At 43.6% G+C, this 16,245-nt stretch overlaps 3 long non-coding RNA genes across 9 annotated transcripts in view; 1 reads left to right on the forward strand and 2 right to left on the reverse strand.

Annotated features, from left to right (window-relative positions):
* Positions 1 to 846, forward strand: part of LOC119324628 — a 4,141-nt gene extending 3,295 nt beyond the window's left edge. For 2 of the 4 annotated variants that reach the window (XR_005157057.1, XR_005157062.1), the window contains exon 5: positions 498 to 846. This is a non-coding gene — a long non-coding RNA (uncharacterized LOC119324628). Of the gene's footprint in view, positions 1 to 13; positions 119 to 497 lie in introns of those variants that run through there. The other 2 variants (XR_005157059.1, XR_005157060.1) reach the window with 2 other exon arrangements.
* A 6,815-nt stretch (positions 847 to 7,661) lies between these two features.
* LOC119325652 lies at positions 7,662 to 10,403 on the reverse strand. The gene is made up of 4 exons (XR_005157620.1): positions 9,764 to 10,403; positions 9,040 to 9,175; positions 8,082 to 8,160; positions 7,662 to 7,958 (listed from the first exon to the last, which is right to left on the reverse strand). It is a non-coding gene; the product is annotated as an uncharacterized LOC119325652 (long non-coding RNA).
* A 508-nt stretch (positions 10,404 to 10,911) lies between these two features.
* LOC119326787 lies at positions 10,912 to 14,713 on the reverse strand. 4 transcript variants are annotated; one of them, XR_005158166.1, is made up of 3 exons: positions 14,235 to 14,713; positions 14,067 to 14,158; positions 10,912 to 13,937 (listed from the first exon to the last, which is right to left on the reverse strand). It is a non-coding gene; the product is annotated as an uncharacterized LOC119326787 (long non-coding RNA). The 4 variants fall into 4 exon arrangements; XR_005158165.1 differs by having other exon boundaries at positions 14,067 to 14,152; positions 14,235 to 14,712; XR_005158164.1 differs by having other exon boundaries at positions 10,912 to 14,158.
* Positions 14,714 to 16,245: the final 1,532 nt, after the last annotated feature.

Consider the following 16,245-nt stretch of genomic DNA (forward strand, 5'->3'; position numbering starts at 1 on the left):
TTTTTTTTTCGAGAGTACGCCAAAGGCATACTTTTATAGAAGAGAGAAAATACAATGTACAAGAAGCCTCGAAATGGATGCGAACATCCACTCTCGACCACACCCCAGTACAACCAAAGCAGATGTACTCTAAACACCCCATTACAGATAATTATTTACAGATGTTCTCATAGATTTGGGATGTAACAATGGTTAACCTGCTCTTTATGTTTTTTGATAATTGCTTTGACCATCTGTTAATTAGGCATTACTATGTATCCGGCTTTTTCTAAGATATCTTTTATGCCATCATGGCACTGAACCATGAGTGAAGCAATGATGTAAACAACTCTGGGGTATAACCATTTGGCTGCTGGACTAAACATTACATATTTAGTAACTATTTCAAAACACAAAATTTCATGATGAAAAAATCAGCTTGTCCATTTTCTTTTATGGCTTGACTCTGTTCAATCTTACAGAGAAAGGGACTGTTTTCTTCTTTTGTGACATGACAGGAAGCAAGGTCATGTGTAAGACGGAGGAGGAAACTGATTTGGCTCTTCATCACGTTGAGACTGTTGCAGCCATGTGTGATGTGTCAATTTCTATGATGGGACAAAGGGTAGAATCAGGATGATATGGCTAAGAAATAGTAGCAAATAAGTGACTACTAGGGTGTCCGTACTAGCAACAAAGTTACATAAATTTATTGATCTTGAACTAATTTGCACATTCTTTATTTATCCGTAATTTAGTTTTGCTTCCATCCGAAAAACATTATAAATCAGTAATAAAGGTATGTACGGATGAAAAACTATGTAAATATTAGACAACTATTTATTAACAATTATTTGATGTCGATTGAGACGTGCGTTGCACGTACATGTTTACTAGTTGGATAAAAGGAGAGAAGCCCCACTGCCCCACTGGGCCTCTCGCTCAGCTGGCCACTAAACTGGCCCAGCCGGCCAACCCACTAGCCCAGCCCCCCCTCACTCCCTTAACCCCTCACCGGGGGAATCCTAGCCCACCAACTCCCCCACTCCCCACGTCACTCACTCTCCCTCCCCATCGATCCATATCGGGGGCTCGACCCCGCAGCTCCTCGCCCGAACGCCGCCCGCCTCTACCCCCGCTCGAGCCTGCTGCTCGCCTGCGTCCCCATCGCCGGCCGCCGCTCCCGCCCACCGGCGCCCGCGGCCCGCTCCCGGTGCTCGCCCCGACCGCGCCCTCCTGTACCCCATCGGCGCACCGGAGCCGCCCCGACCCCCTCACTCGCCGGTCGCCCGAGGACGACGTCGCCGACGCCGTCCCCCTCGCCGCCGTTCGCCACCGTCTTCTTCAACGCCGACGCCGTCTGCTGCTACTAACCCCATCGCCGGGCCACTGTGTGCCCTCCCCGTGAGATCCCCTTCCTCCTAGACCCTCCCTGCGCCGCCGTTACCGCATTGCTGCGGCTGCTGTCCACGCGCAGCCGCGCCAACCCCGCCTCCGCCCGGCCATGCCCAGACGCCGCCTCGTCGCTCCACGGCGTCCGGGGCTCCTGCCGCTGGCCGCGGTCCCCCTCCACTCTGCGCTGGCCAGTGGCCTCGCCGGAGGCCGCGCCCGGCCGCGGAGCCCGAGCCCCCTGGTGCCGTGCGTGCCCAGGTCCGGCCTCCACGGGCGCTCGCCTGCTAACCCGCACCCGTGCGCCCGATAACCCGCCCTGCTAGGCTGCTGAGCCTATGACAACGGGCCCCACGAGCCTCTTTCCTTAAAAAATGTAAAAAAATAAATTGTTAATAATCAATCAATTAATTAAATTGTTATTTAACTTAATTAAAGTTTTCCTTAATTAACTTAACAGTAGTTAACTTGTTTCTTAGTCTGTTAGTCTATGACAAGCGGGCCCCAGCCTTTTGCTTAATAAAATGTGTTAGTTAAATTAGTTTAACCCTGAGTCACTTACATGTGGGACCCGCAGCATTGTTCTTTCGAATAAGGTTGACTAGGTCAGCTGCTGACTCAGCAGTGGGCCCCCCGTTAGCCCCACTTACACATCTCTGGGTACACTCTCTGTGTACCCATAGCAATTACACTTGATTTATTTTTGAATTAAAACTAGCGAAAGGGCCCGTGCGTTGCAATAGGAGAAAAACAAATCATAATCTCCAAGGCCATGCCAACATTTTGCTGCATCACTGATAACATTTTGACGAACAATTTCGTTCAATTTCATTAACATTTTTAAGTACATGAGTTTTTTATAAAAAATCATCAGGAATATTTTTTATTGTGCAAACATTTTTTCGAAATTGTGAACATTTTTTGAATATGTGAATATTATTTTCGAAAATTACACATATTTTTTAATCCACAATCATTTTATGATTTATTGAACATTTTATTTGGAAAATTCTCTTTTTTGTTTTAAAATTCTTTTTGAAGTACCAAATTATTTAAAGGAGAAAAAATTGAAAATGGAAATGAAAAACTATAAAAAACGAAATTTTAAAACAGGCCGCCCGCACATGGGCCGGGCCAAATAGGCATGTTGCGTCCTCTCCCAGCGTGATCCATGGGCCGGCCCAGGCGAGGAATTCCCCTGTGTGAAACGTTTGTCAATTATAGGTGGCATCAATGGGTAATATTTTGCAACTTAGGGGGCGATTTATGCGACGTATTATTAGGTATAGTAAATTGCCCTTGTGTTGCCACGGGTATAAATATTCTAGTGGTCCAACTTCAGTCGTATAAAACATACATCTTTATGATCCTCATGCACATTAAGCAACATTTGTTTTTTATTTCTACCGATCTTTTACGTCGTCGTCCTCCCCCTCCCGCTCTTCATCCACTACTGTCTCCCCGCTCTAAGCTCACTACCACTGTTAGTGACGCACCTGGCTCAAAATCATCAAACCTTCCATATTCACACTATAAATTTTGGAGGATTATTTTGCCATTTTCTTCTCCTTTCAGAATCGTCAAACAATAATATCAACATAGAAGTATTTAGCGTAAAACACCAAAGCTCTGTATGTGCACGCACGGCCACCACGACCTCTTATGTCTCACCTCCATAATGTGAGTCCACCTACGAAAGTGATGTTCTGATCCCGAGCTCATGTGAGCTAGGGTGAACAGTAAAACCAAAGAAATCAATTTTTGTAGTAAGCATTTATTAATGTTTTCATTGCTTGCAAAGTTTTAATGCTGCATGACATTTGTATAAAACATAGCAAAAGAAAATCGATGCTCCAGAATGCTTTTGAAAATGACATTTTGGAGCATTGATTCTGGCTTTTTTTTTTTTGCCATGTCTACCACAAATGTCATCCGAAGATTACACTTTGCAAGCAGTCAAAACATTTGTCAATGTTTGGCAAAAAAATCAGCATCTCTGAATTGATCTTCCATTTTTTTTACTGTTCACCCGAGCTCGCACAAGCTCAAGGATCAGAACAGCCATGTCCATGTCCACTCCCCCTTTTCCCCTTCTACTGAATCAATACTGTATCATCTCGTGAAAGAGAAATTGGCGTAGTGCGCATGAAATATGTGGAGAAAGTTACGATCGGACACTACAGAGGTAGAGCAACATGACAAAGAAAAGATCATGCTTCTCATCTTCAGACTTCTATCTTTCCCACCTCAAAAGGAGCAAGGTTCCCGTTTCAATTTGATGCAAAACAATATATTATCTTCTCAGCCGACATACAATTAGTCTATTTTACAGTCAGCATGCTGTAATAATTTGGTAATCTTAGAAGAAGCTTTGTACACCCTTCTCTTCTCTATGGCAAACCACAATACCCCATCATCTACAGGCCTTTCGATTATTTAGTTGGTGTTGTGCATGTTGTTGTTGTTGATCAGGTCGACCAAATGGGAGTTACAAAATGAGGAAATGAGGATTCAGTACCTACTGTAATCTTCAGTCCACTGAAAATAGAGAAGAAAACCTATGCACTTCAGAGTTCAGGAAGCGGATATAAATTATCCAGGTTATGAAAAACATGACCTCCTGACGGCACTTCTCAAGCTAAACCTACAATAAAAGAACTTGTACAGACATCTGGCCCTCTTTATTAGAGAGAAAAGGCTTGCTTACTGTCTGCTAGCCAACAGATGTAAGCATGACAATGTAAACACCACCGGGAACCATTTTAGACTCCTCAATGAACTGCTAGTTCAGAATCTACAGGAACAAATAAGTCAAGGAACCATGTCGAGTGTTTCAGCTGTAATTTAGCAAATAATATATGGTCTTATATGTAATGCAAGCATGAAAGAACGATAATAAAGGTGGCTCTGAGATAATTCACTTCCCTTTTCATCGCATCAAGAACCATGTGAATCAATGAGAAGATTATTAGGTAGAGATTAAAGTTAGAAATAGGGAAAAAGGTAATAATAGTTTAAGGATGAGCAAAAAACAAAAAAATGATTTTTTTCACTCCTTATAGAAAAAAAACTGTTAGTCTTAAAAACCTGAAATTATATATTTATAACCAAAGAACGAAAAAAATTAAACTAATTCAGAGACTTTCATGATCCTAGAATATACACCATGCAGATATACATAACCGTGGCACCACTAATTCGAAGCCACGACAAACTGGGGGCATCATGCATCCCTTCTTGACATAGATATATAATCTAGCACATATGATAGATTCATAAAACTGCAACGCAATTTGAACAATTTGTATGTATCACTCGAATTTAATCTCTGGATTTACATGCCAAATCGCCGAACAAACTATGTGCACCTCCAAATCGGCACAAACAATTGGGTAAAATGCATCTGCGATACTGGAATCAACACTAATATTCTACCTGGGGAGGAAACATCAAGCATTGAAGTACACATAGCATTGAAGGATGCAATCTGGACAACATCTGAAAGTTTTCTATCTTAGCTCTGTATAGTCCAACAATCTGAAAGGATTCCAGAAAATCAGTCTAACCACATAGCCCAACCAGCCAAGTACACACCCATGCATCATTAAGTAGAGGAATAAAAAACCTGAGAGTTGGAGGGATCAGAGTTGCTTTGCTGACGGAGTACCACAACCATCCTTGTATGATATATTGCCAAAGTTATCCCTAACAAACATGTTTCAACAGTCAACTCATATGTAACAAATAGGATTCAAAAAAATAATCCATTTGTCGGTTAGGTTCCTCATTCGCCGAAATGCCTGCGGAACATCGTCCTCAAATCAACTGCTGAGCTGAGCTGGGAGACTGGGTGGAGAGTTTTACACGAAACTGTTTTTCGCTTTAACCAAATTCCCTTTGTTGTCTTTCCTCTCTCTGTTCTTTCCTCAGCTTGAACTTCACTGACAAAGTTTGGATTGCCTCCTTCCACCATCTGCACAAAACAGTCTTCCAGGGCATGAAATCTATGTCTAAATTGTTTGGTTGCGTGAGTGACAAATTTATGTGATTAAAGATTTAGTGTTCTACCAATTTCCTGAAATTTGCAATGTACATTTAAAGAAACAGTAGTCAGTTTAGCATGTGATGTACACTGAAAAATGCCCAAAATATGGAGCGGGGAGCTAGTCTACCTTGCTGGCAGCAAGCCCATACTGCTGTTGCCGTTCTTGGTGCCGCCCTCCCATTAGGTGGAGTGCGTCCAGGTCGAGCTCCGCGTGGTCCTCGGAATTTGGTGCTGGATCAGAGAAGTCGTGCGCGATGGGGCAGGCGCTGACGAGCACGGGGCCCTGGGTCGAGGAGATCGAGTCGGCCAGCCCACGCCCGAGTAGCATCTCGTGCAATCGCCAAGCAGGGAGCCACCAGGGGCCCCGATCCCCTCGCCCACTCGCTCGATCCCGAGCGCCTCCAGCCGCTAGGGAGGAGAGCTCCCTCGATCCCCGACGCCTCCGCGCACCCGCGCACCCGCGGGCGAGGACCGCCGCGCCACCGCCAGCGCCCGCGGGGAGCGCGCGCTTTTGGAGGAGGTGGAGGACAAAGGCGGCCCTGATGCACAGCGTACCCACCTTGCCTCCTTGCCTTCCCGTCCTCTGCTGCTCCACCTCGACGCGCGGCAGAAGCCGTCTCCGCCGCACACGCACCGGCGAGCATCGTCCATCCTCCCGCGCGAGGCACGACGGCCGGTCAACCAACGCCACTGCCCGGCCTTGCCGCGCCGTCTCCGCCGCACACGCCACCACCACTGCCCCGCCTAGCCGCGCCGTCCTCCATCCTCCCGGCGAGCGCCCTCCGTCCTCCCGCGCGAGGCACGGCGGCGGCCGTCGCCGGCACACGACGGAATGGGCGAAGCCGCCGTCGCTGTCGCAGGAGAAATGGATAAGACGACGGGAGGACAGCGGGTGGAATTCAAATGAGTACAGGGTTTTTTTTGCAAAACCGAAACGTTATATAGAGACCCAATAAAACAAGGACTGCGGGTTAGTTTCATATAAACCGAGGGACTTTTATGCAAAATCGCACGCGACGACGGACGACAGAAACCCAATTCTCTTTATTATATATATATATATATATATATATATATAGGAAAAGGGCCCGTGCGTTGCAACGGGAGAAACAAATCCTTGTACGTCATAGTCTGTATTTCCACTTCTCCTGCTCACCACATTGTCGATAATGGTCACATCGTCCACCTATTCACAACGAATGTGATCAACCCCAAGGTGGTGAGCTTGGTCATTACATCAGAGGCAGAGTCTCACAGGAATGCCTGGAGGGACCAAACACGGAACATAGTTTCCTGAGGGGGCAAAAGACTTATTAAGCCCCTCCACCAAAAAAATCTACAGATTGCTTGTGCATTACACTCTAGCACACAGCTTTTGCGATCCCCTCCCAGCACCGGGTTGTAATTCCTCATACCTATAATGGCAGTGGGTCCCATTTTTGTGCTAAAAATCACTACATAACCAACGGGAATATACTAAAATGCGTTTGGCATACTGCCATGAGTATTTTACTCCCATCGTCTCAAAATTCTTGTCTTAAATTTGTCTAAATACGGATGTATCAAGTCATGTTTTAATATTAGATACATCCATATCTAGACGAATCCAAGACAAGAATTTTGGGACAGAGGAAGTATCATTATGCATAAATTGTGGTATGATAAATTTGTCGAGATGGGAAGCATCCTAAAAGAATATTAGGTGAGCGCGGGAATTACTGAATTAAAACAAAGTGGTAAAAATCATCCCAACTTGGTAACAAAATGAGTGGCACATATTATAACTGAAATTTGTGTGCAGATCAAAAAGAGCAGTCCGCTTTAGTACCAACTTCCACTCCGCACAGTTTTCAACTTGTATAATGTAATGTGCAAGGATAGCTTCAAAATCAGAAATAGCTAGCACGGAGCCGAAATCATCATTTTAGGTACATCTAATTATGATTTGAGTTCCAGCTAAACAAAAGCAACCCTTAGCTAGAAAATCTATAAACACAGTTATTCTAAAGTTTTTAACCCGGAATTAAATTTATCTTTGGCCATGATGAAGAATATATTTTGGTAACCTCGCATCAAGAGACAATATCGTTTTGGAATAGATCTTACCAGTGATTGGTTTGAACTATAAAACAAACATTGACTTCCTCTGAATTTTGAAGTTAAAAGAAAAACTTAAGAAACAAACTGGCACCTTGGACGAAATATTAATAGGAACAAAACTATCACTGAACTTGTTTATTTTTTTAGCAATTCCATGAATGCAGAACCAGGGAAATATCGTGCAAACAGTTTTGGTTAAAACATATTTTGAAGCAGTCAATAATTTCAGCTTGTAAATCCCATAAATTTCTCAAAAAACATAATAAGTAAACATGAACATGCTCTTACTTGTTGTTCCAACATCAAGAAATAAGGATTGGGCACATATTGGCTACATCTCTGTCGGGCATCGTGGCCTCGTATTGGAAATCTTTGCTTCTGTGCTTTCAATCTGTCGGGTGTTCCAAGCGCCTACTGGATGTCGTTTGTGTTTGTGTGTGAGCATCTAAAAAAATAAGTTAATGGTGCATCATGTTAAAGCACAGTTCTGAATTCTTTATGGGCTTATTTCTCTCCAAAATTTAAGAGCCTTGTGAAAATTCCCATCACATAAAATTGAACCACTCACTTTTTTCTCTACGCACTCTGCATAGACAATCTGTCCACTGCCAGTAGCAACTCATGTACACAAAATAGCTCTTCTGAACCTGCGAAAGCCACAATATACATTAAGGATGCAGGCGAACTCACTCACAAATAGCTACTATAAGGCTACTGAATATCACTCACATGAGTTTGTTTCCTCTGGGCAAACACCGAGGTAGAATAGTTTAACATAATATCCATTGAATATCTTATGAGATAGAAGTCTCAACTCTCCTAAAATGAATAATTGTGCCACGCCAATCAAATAGAAGTGCGATATAGTACAGATTTGTTTTACTAAAGAACGATCCCCAATAGCTGTGCGATATAGTACAGAATAGTTGTGCCACACCAAAGCTGTTCTCTTTCAAAGTGAACCTCCAAATAAGAGGACTGGAAAACTCTTTTCCCTCATTCACAATGCTGCTGTTGTTATCTAAACGGCTTTTCAGGACTCACAATATAGCACGGTGCAAAGGGGCTGGTAGGCCTTGATCTTGCCGACAATCTACCATGAGGTTCTAACCACGGCCTTCTCAAAAAGAAAGCTTCCATCTATATCAAGAATGGAAGGTAGAAATCCTAGACAAACATAGTTTAAAAGATCATCTTGGCCAAGTCATTATGCCAATTTCTGAATGCAATGTTTGCGTTATGGATAATTGTATTTACAGGGAGCTAGAAGCATCATATCGGTGAACTGTGTGCGTCTTTGTAGTAGCATCGAGCACTGGAATGAAAACCAGAATTATGTATATTGGTGTTATTGAACTACTTTCAAGGGAAACTCGGGCATCAGCATTGGCATATGAGTCTATTCTTTGTTCAGAAAATGATGTAAGTTTTGCATAGGGTTGCATAAGAAAACAACACATTATTAGCTCTGTTCGCATGCCACACTGAAATTGCAGAAATAGATAAGAGCCTCAGTAGCTACCTACCTTTGCATATGGATCACCAGATTGTTGATGCAGGAGGGGCAATGACGCTGAACCACCGCAGCAATCCTTCTTGCAAGGGCATCCAATGGAACATTTAACCAGATAGTGAGTCCTTTCTTCAGATAACTCCTGCAAACTTCACAAAATAAAATTAGTAAGCATTGCCTTAAAGACCAACTCAGGCTAGATGGGCAAAGCCGAGTGAGGTTTCCAGCGATTACGACCAACACAACGCGCACCATCGGAACACCAATCACGAGCAGGGTTGTTCCAGCAAGATAGAGAGGGAAACCGGAGTAAACTATGTATGCAGATTATTATTTTTAATTTGAACCACTTACACATAAATCATCCTGAGTGTGCTGATGCTAGTGCACACACGAAATATCCATTGGGCACATATTGAATGTAGTTGTATGTTAAAATTTCAGGACTCCACTGGGAGTAGATAATATACAATAGACGATTTAGTGTCATACTTCAGTTGGCGCATAGTTGGACAAACTGAGATCAAAACAGTGAAGGTGGTGATGCTGAGTCATATCCCTTTTATGGCTCCATCTCATGCAAGTGAGGAAATAAATTCATTCACGTGACATATCCAATTGAAACATTTCGATAGCTCAACTTAAATAGTCATACATTTATCTAAGAATCACTTATAAAGGCCTATAAAACAACCTCCAAATATTCAGAAAGCAAAATGTGCCAGAAAATTTGTTACCTGACGTCCTGACCACCAACAATTGAGCACAATCTCTGATCCCTCTTGATCTTCTCAGCCTCAGCCCTCTTATCAGCGACTGATTCTCGTAGCCCAACAATTCCCTCAGCCACTAAACGTAGCGGTTGTCCAGCAACCGCAGCTGGTGCACGTCCTCCAGCTTCCGGGCAATCTTCTCCTCCCAACGACCACCGCCTTCTTCATCTCTGCTAGTTTCATCCCATGTGGCCGTTATGTCCTAGGCATCGCCATCATCTTCGCCGCCGAAGCCGGGCAGCTCAAGAGAGCCGAATTAAGTGATTGGTGGCACAACGGGATATGCGCCCCTGTGTGGAACCACCCGACTCTGGAACCGACAACCAGAGCTCCGACGACAGGCGCCCGCCACGGCAAGACGCTGGGCTGAGCAGCAGCAGACTCTCGCAGGGCGTGGCCACCACCAGGATCGCATTAGACTCAGAGAAGTCGGCATCGTCCGCGGCGGAAGGGCAGAAGGAGGCGCGTGCGGGCGTCGAAGGGCGCGGGTAGCCCCTACGCCCCATGGACAGGGCCAGCCCGCTGGACGAGCAGGGCGGCGGCGGCGGCCGCCGGGGAGATAAAGGCCCGCGGGTGTGGGAGCCGGCAACGGCCGCGGCGTCGAGTGTCGCCGGCGATAGAACGTAGCGAGCGTGGGAGGCACTTGGGGTAGGGGTAGGAGTGCCGGCGGGGTAGGCGGTGGCGGCGCGCTGTAGCCTGTGGCGGGGCTGGGGCCGGCGGGCAGCGGCTCGCGGCAGCGGGTGGCGATGCGCTGGAGGTTGAGATGCGCTTGGAGGATTTTTCTCTGTCTAACTGTTCGGGTTGACTTCATTACGACTGCGGGTTGATTCATATAAACTTCAAGGGGTTTTATGCAAAAATGCTAATGACGGACGACCAGAAGCGATCGCGGCTTTATTAGTAGGTAAAAAGATAAAGAGGTAAAGAATTATATATATAGGAAAATTGCCCGTGCGTTGCAACGGGATACACCGAGAAAAAATAACGAAATGATTATGTATGTTTTTAATTCCTCACCATGTCCTGGTTGATACCCATCCTGCTCTGCATCATGACGTTTCATGCGCCATTGCCATTGTCAGTTTAGCTTATTCGCAAGTACAACAACATGCTTCCCAAATTCGTGTCATCCTTAATCAAATTATTGCATGTGCAGGCAGCCTGCCGGATGGAACACAACCGTACTGAGTGCAAAATGATTACATCAGAGACAAAGGTCGTATTGTCTTTCTACCCAAAAATGTACTACTTTGAATCCAGAAAAACAATAGCATATAATTAATACTGATACATTGTGATTACCAGTTAACATCCAGCAACCTCTGTTGCCATACCTATATATCAAGCTTAACATCATTAGAATTAGTCCTAAGCCCTGCAAAAAGAACAACCAGTCATAATACAAGATGTAGGTATTTCAAGAAATAAATGTCACATTTGCAGCTCCAAATGCTTCTTATCGTTGGGCTCGAATCTCTCACAATTTGATAACCCTTATATAATCTAATTTCAGAACAAATGGGTACATTGGTCAAACCTTGATGTTATGTAATCAGACCCTTATGCCCATAGCAGAGAGCCAGTCGCAGGTTAAGAGAAGTGGTATGATGTAGTCATCCAGTGCACCGGTGCAAGGAGGATGCTCTTTGCTTCCAGATGGGAATTACTGCTCGATCGTTCTCAAAATAAACATTTTTTTACTGGTACCAAAACAGAAACATGGTGTATGCATGTATGCAATCGGAAGAACACAATCTAAAGAAAAATATGTTTTATTTCAGAATCAAATACATTAGCTACATGTACACACTATGCACATTAGGTTTCAGTGACTACATAGATCACACTCAAAATCCTTAATGCGTAAAAATATGACCAGAATCCATATCCACATAAAACAACAAAGAAACCATTCTGATGCATTGATTCAAAAATTTCTAAGGGGCAACAATCTAAACTCAGAAAAGTAACATAGATTATCGGACAAACTGTTGTCCCGAATTAACCAATGAGCAAGGACGTAGAGAACAGAAAGGGGACTATGAGCCTAAGGCATCTCGATATAGAAAATCTCTTACTTGACAGAGCTCATGGTCATTTTCTCTATTTTAAGCTTCAGGTCACCTTCTGACTGGCAAATTGTAGATGGCAGGGTTGCATAAGACATTAACTCGTCAACAATGAAGCAACTTCATAAGGTGACATCTGAAAACATTAGTTGTGATCCTGAAAATAGGTTCAGTCAGAGTATCATGGACAAATTCTCGTTCCCTGGGCAACTGAACTCCTAGCATAGCCTATTTACATTGCGGCAAATTTATCTCTCAACAAATAAAAAAATTGCTATATCTGTTACATCGTGGAAGGAAACATGAGGGATCGAGGGAGGCGACAAGGCCATTGGGACAGCTAGTCCAGGGCCATCGACTGGTGCAGAGAGGTAGTGTAAGTTCCATACCTTGAGGACGTAGACCTGGAGTAACGTGCTTGTGGAGCTCGAGCTGGGAGTAGCATAAGTCCTAGTTGGTACTCCCTTCGTTTCTAAATATAAGACTTTTAGAGATTTCAATAGGGGCTACATACGGATGTATATAGACATATTTTAGAGTGTAGATTAACTCATTTTAAAGTTCAAATTAGAATCTCTAAAAAGACTTATATTTAAGAACTGACGGAGTACTTGCTATGAAGGGGAAGCAAGCCAAATTCAGGATTGCCGAGACTGCGAACAGAGAAATTACATGGTGGATTGGGAAGGAGAGGGCAGGGAGGAGAAGTAGTGTACCAGAGGTCGTGGATGGAGGAGGGCGCAGGAAAGGATGAAGTCGAGGATGCGGGATGACCTTCAGCCAGTTCCAGCCGCTGCAGGGCATGCGAGCTCTCTGTGGTAGGAGTCCATGTCTTCCGCGCCGGCGATGAGTTGTCGGACGTGGGCAAGGTGGGCATTTGCGTGCCGAACCAACCAGCGCAACCGCCCAAGGAGAGATGCTCCACGCGCACAAGACCAGCGCCCTTGCATCGCTGCGCCCCTGCCGCACCCTTCCTTCTTCTCCCTACCTCTTCTCCTCGAGCTCATGCGTTGCAACGGGGTATACATATTATAGTGGTTTAACAATCATGCGTTCAACATATACTCAACACGAATATGTCCAACATATACAATTAGGATCGTCATGCACAATTGCACATGCAGATTGGAAAAACATCCCAAAGTGATGGTCCCAGCTATACCAAAATAGAAACTAATTTAATCAAGTTTGTCCAGGCCCTCGCAATACTCCTCATTGTGGGTCAAAAATTGAAGGAAATCTAGCAAGCAAAATCATTGAGTTTACATAATAAATCCAGTGCCAACAACTTGTGATGAGTACGGGCAGCTACGCCTCTGATGACCATAGCAGACGGCACCTTCAATGTTAACGAGCCAGGGACGGATGGAACATGACACACCATCATGTTCTACTAATTCAATGTTGAATTTATTTATTTCTGTTTCTTTAAAAAATGATTGTGCATATGTCAATCAGCTATGTAACCATATCGCCTTATTAGGACCAAATAGAGTTCAAGTTCGAACTACCAAGATACATGTTCCTAAGTTTACCTGAATTCAAAACATATTCTAAGATTGGTATGATAGGTATGACCAATTATTCATGTTTTTAAGACAATACTATATGCCACTATATTAGTTACCGGAAAAAGATTGCACCTTGGATTTGGTTTGCCAACTGCTGCTCTGAGATAGATGGCTACACCAGCAAGCGATACGATTGTTATAGAGCATTTGAGGCAAAAATCAATATACAACGGATCCATGAAAATAAAAAGGGACTGGACCATTTGCATTGTGATTCATTTTGGTGAATTTTGCACCTAAGAGCTCCAAATCAAACAATATTGGAGATAGTCTTAGAATATGTGTGCCGGTATTCTCTTGCTTATGTGAGATGAGGAAAGGATACTTAATTCTTTTTCTTATAGAAAACAAGGGAGGCTCTCCTCGGCTCCATTGCAAGACAATGGAACCTTACATAGTTCAGTCTTATACAAATTCTGGACCAGCAAGATGGATGATTGGATGCCCTAGATGGACATGAAGTGACTACTCCTAGGAAGAGCTCGGCTGCCCAAGACACTGCACACACATTTCAATCTTCAGAACATCAATCTGAACTGTGTATAGAAGAACAAGATAAGCTGCACAATATGAGCAGCAGATAAAACCAGTACCAAATGTAATTCAGTCGTAATGCCAGAAGATTACCTGATGCCAATATAACACAAGATTACCTGATGCAAGGTAATTCAATCGTAATGTCATCCAGTCTGACTGTACAATCCTTTTGGTATCTGAAACTACATTAACTTAGATTAAATGAATCAGATTGTACTCACACTCACAGAGTTCAAAAAGCATAAAGCATCCACCTACCACTCAATTCGCCTTCCCTCCGTCGCAGTAGTGCAAGCACATCGTCCCATCCTTCTCCATACTTCCACCTCCATTGTCTGCTCTTGCTGTAGACAATCTTCCCCCATCCCCACGGAGGGCACCTCTCCTACATTTCTCAGCACCCGCCATGGCCTTGGAGATCTTCCTGCCAGCCATGGAGGCCCGCCTCCACCTGCAAGGACTTCGCGCCGCCATGCCGGATCCCTCCATCTCCCGCTTCCGCCCGACTCCCGTGAGCTCCTGCCTAGGTCGCAGCACATCCCCTCCTTTCTTCCTTCTTCTCTCCCTCACCTCACCGTCTCCTTTCTGCCCAGGACCGTGGATGCCATGGATCCGCCCGTGAATCCGCACTCCGGCGACCCCCGCCTTTGTATCCGCCTCCCCAGCCCCTGCAAGCTCTAGTCGCCGCCTCCGCCGCCGCCGTCCCAACGCCGCTCGAGTCGCCGCCTGCCCACATTGATCCGGTCCCCAGACATAGACATATGGACCGCGGGTTGAATATAGCAAAATGCAGGGCCTTTCTGAAAAATCGAAAGGTTATGTCAGATTAGCCACTTAAAAAAGGAGTGCGGGTTAAATTTCTAGAAACGGAGGGACTTTTATGCAAAAATACCGACGACGTACGACCAGAAGCCATAAGCGCTTTATTAGTAGGGAAAGATTATTATTATTATTATTATTATTATTATTATATTATATATATATATTATATATATATTATATATATATATTATATTATTATTATTACTAGCACAAATGCCCGTGCGTTGCAACGGGAGACATTGTTATCTCCCTAATATGTCAGCGAGTTTCTTCGGTTTCATCAATGCAGTTTTCGTTGCGGGACTCATTCTCTTCTTCTCACGTCACCATCCTCATTCCCTACATATTGATTCAAGCCGATTTATTGAGTCTATCAATAACTGGTAACTTCGGGACATCTATAAATTGATAGTTTTGGTTCTAAGGAGGTGAGGTGGCACTATTTATTTAATGATAATAGGAAGAGCCGACTTAGTAAGTTGTATTATTTTTCAGACACAATGCAACATAAGTTATGTAATTGCAATCGATTTACTCGGAGCATATGTTACAAAGAAAACACTAAGTGTTTTGTTCATTTTTCTTATGCCCAATCAAAAAATAAATTGTGACAGGCCATGGCCCAAAGCATGTCCAGCCCAGTTGGTTTCCAGCGCCTAGCACGAGCACGCACGCATGCGGCTCGGTGACCGACCCGGTGATTCCTATATGACGCTCGTTAACATCAAATCTTCGTAACTTCGTTGAAGAACGAGACTTGTCGCTTCCACTTGGGCTGGCCCACGAATCAGCTTCGCACCTATATTTCTTTGTTGTTGTTTCTTCGTTGCGGCATCTTGGGAACCTTCCTGAAGGTTCCTGGCCGGTTTTGGGAAGTTTCTAGAAGGTTTCCTGGACTGGTGTTTTCTGCTTTGTTTTCACAAGGTTTTATTCTACTTTCGATTTTTTCTTCCTTTTCTTTTTCTCTGCTTATTCCTTTTTTTTCTTTCTTTTCATTTTTTACTATTTCTTTTATCTGTTTTACATTGTATAGTATATATAAAAGGTCCACCACATATTAAAAGATGTTCATCGTATATTAAAAAAGTATTCACCTTATATTATTAAAAAATGTTATATGAAGAAATTGTTCACCTTGTATTTTAAACTTGTTCATCGTGTATTAAGAATTTGTTCAACGCATACTATGAAATGTTCATTGTGTATTTGGAACTATTGTTCAGCGTATATCACAGAAATGTTTAGTGCGTTTTTACAAATTGTTCAGCGTATATGACGGAAATGTTTAGTGCGTTTTTACAAATTGTTCAGTGTGTATTTGAATAATATTCATGGTATACTAATAAAATGTTCAATGAGTATTTTAAATTATTTTGTAAAAATTGTTCACAGTTAAAAAAAATTGTTCAGATTTTCGAAATTTAATCACAATTTTAGATTATTGTTC

This window comes from Triticum dicoccoides, chromosome 6B (genome assembly GCF_002162155.2).
Source record: "Triticum dicoccoides isolate Atlit2015 ecotype Zavitan chromosome 6B, WEW_v2.0, whole genome shotgun sequence".
NCBI lineage: Eukaryota > Viridiplantae > Streptophyta > Magnoliopsida > Poales > Poaceae > Triticum > Triticum dicoccoides.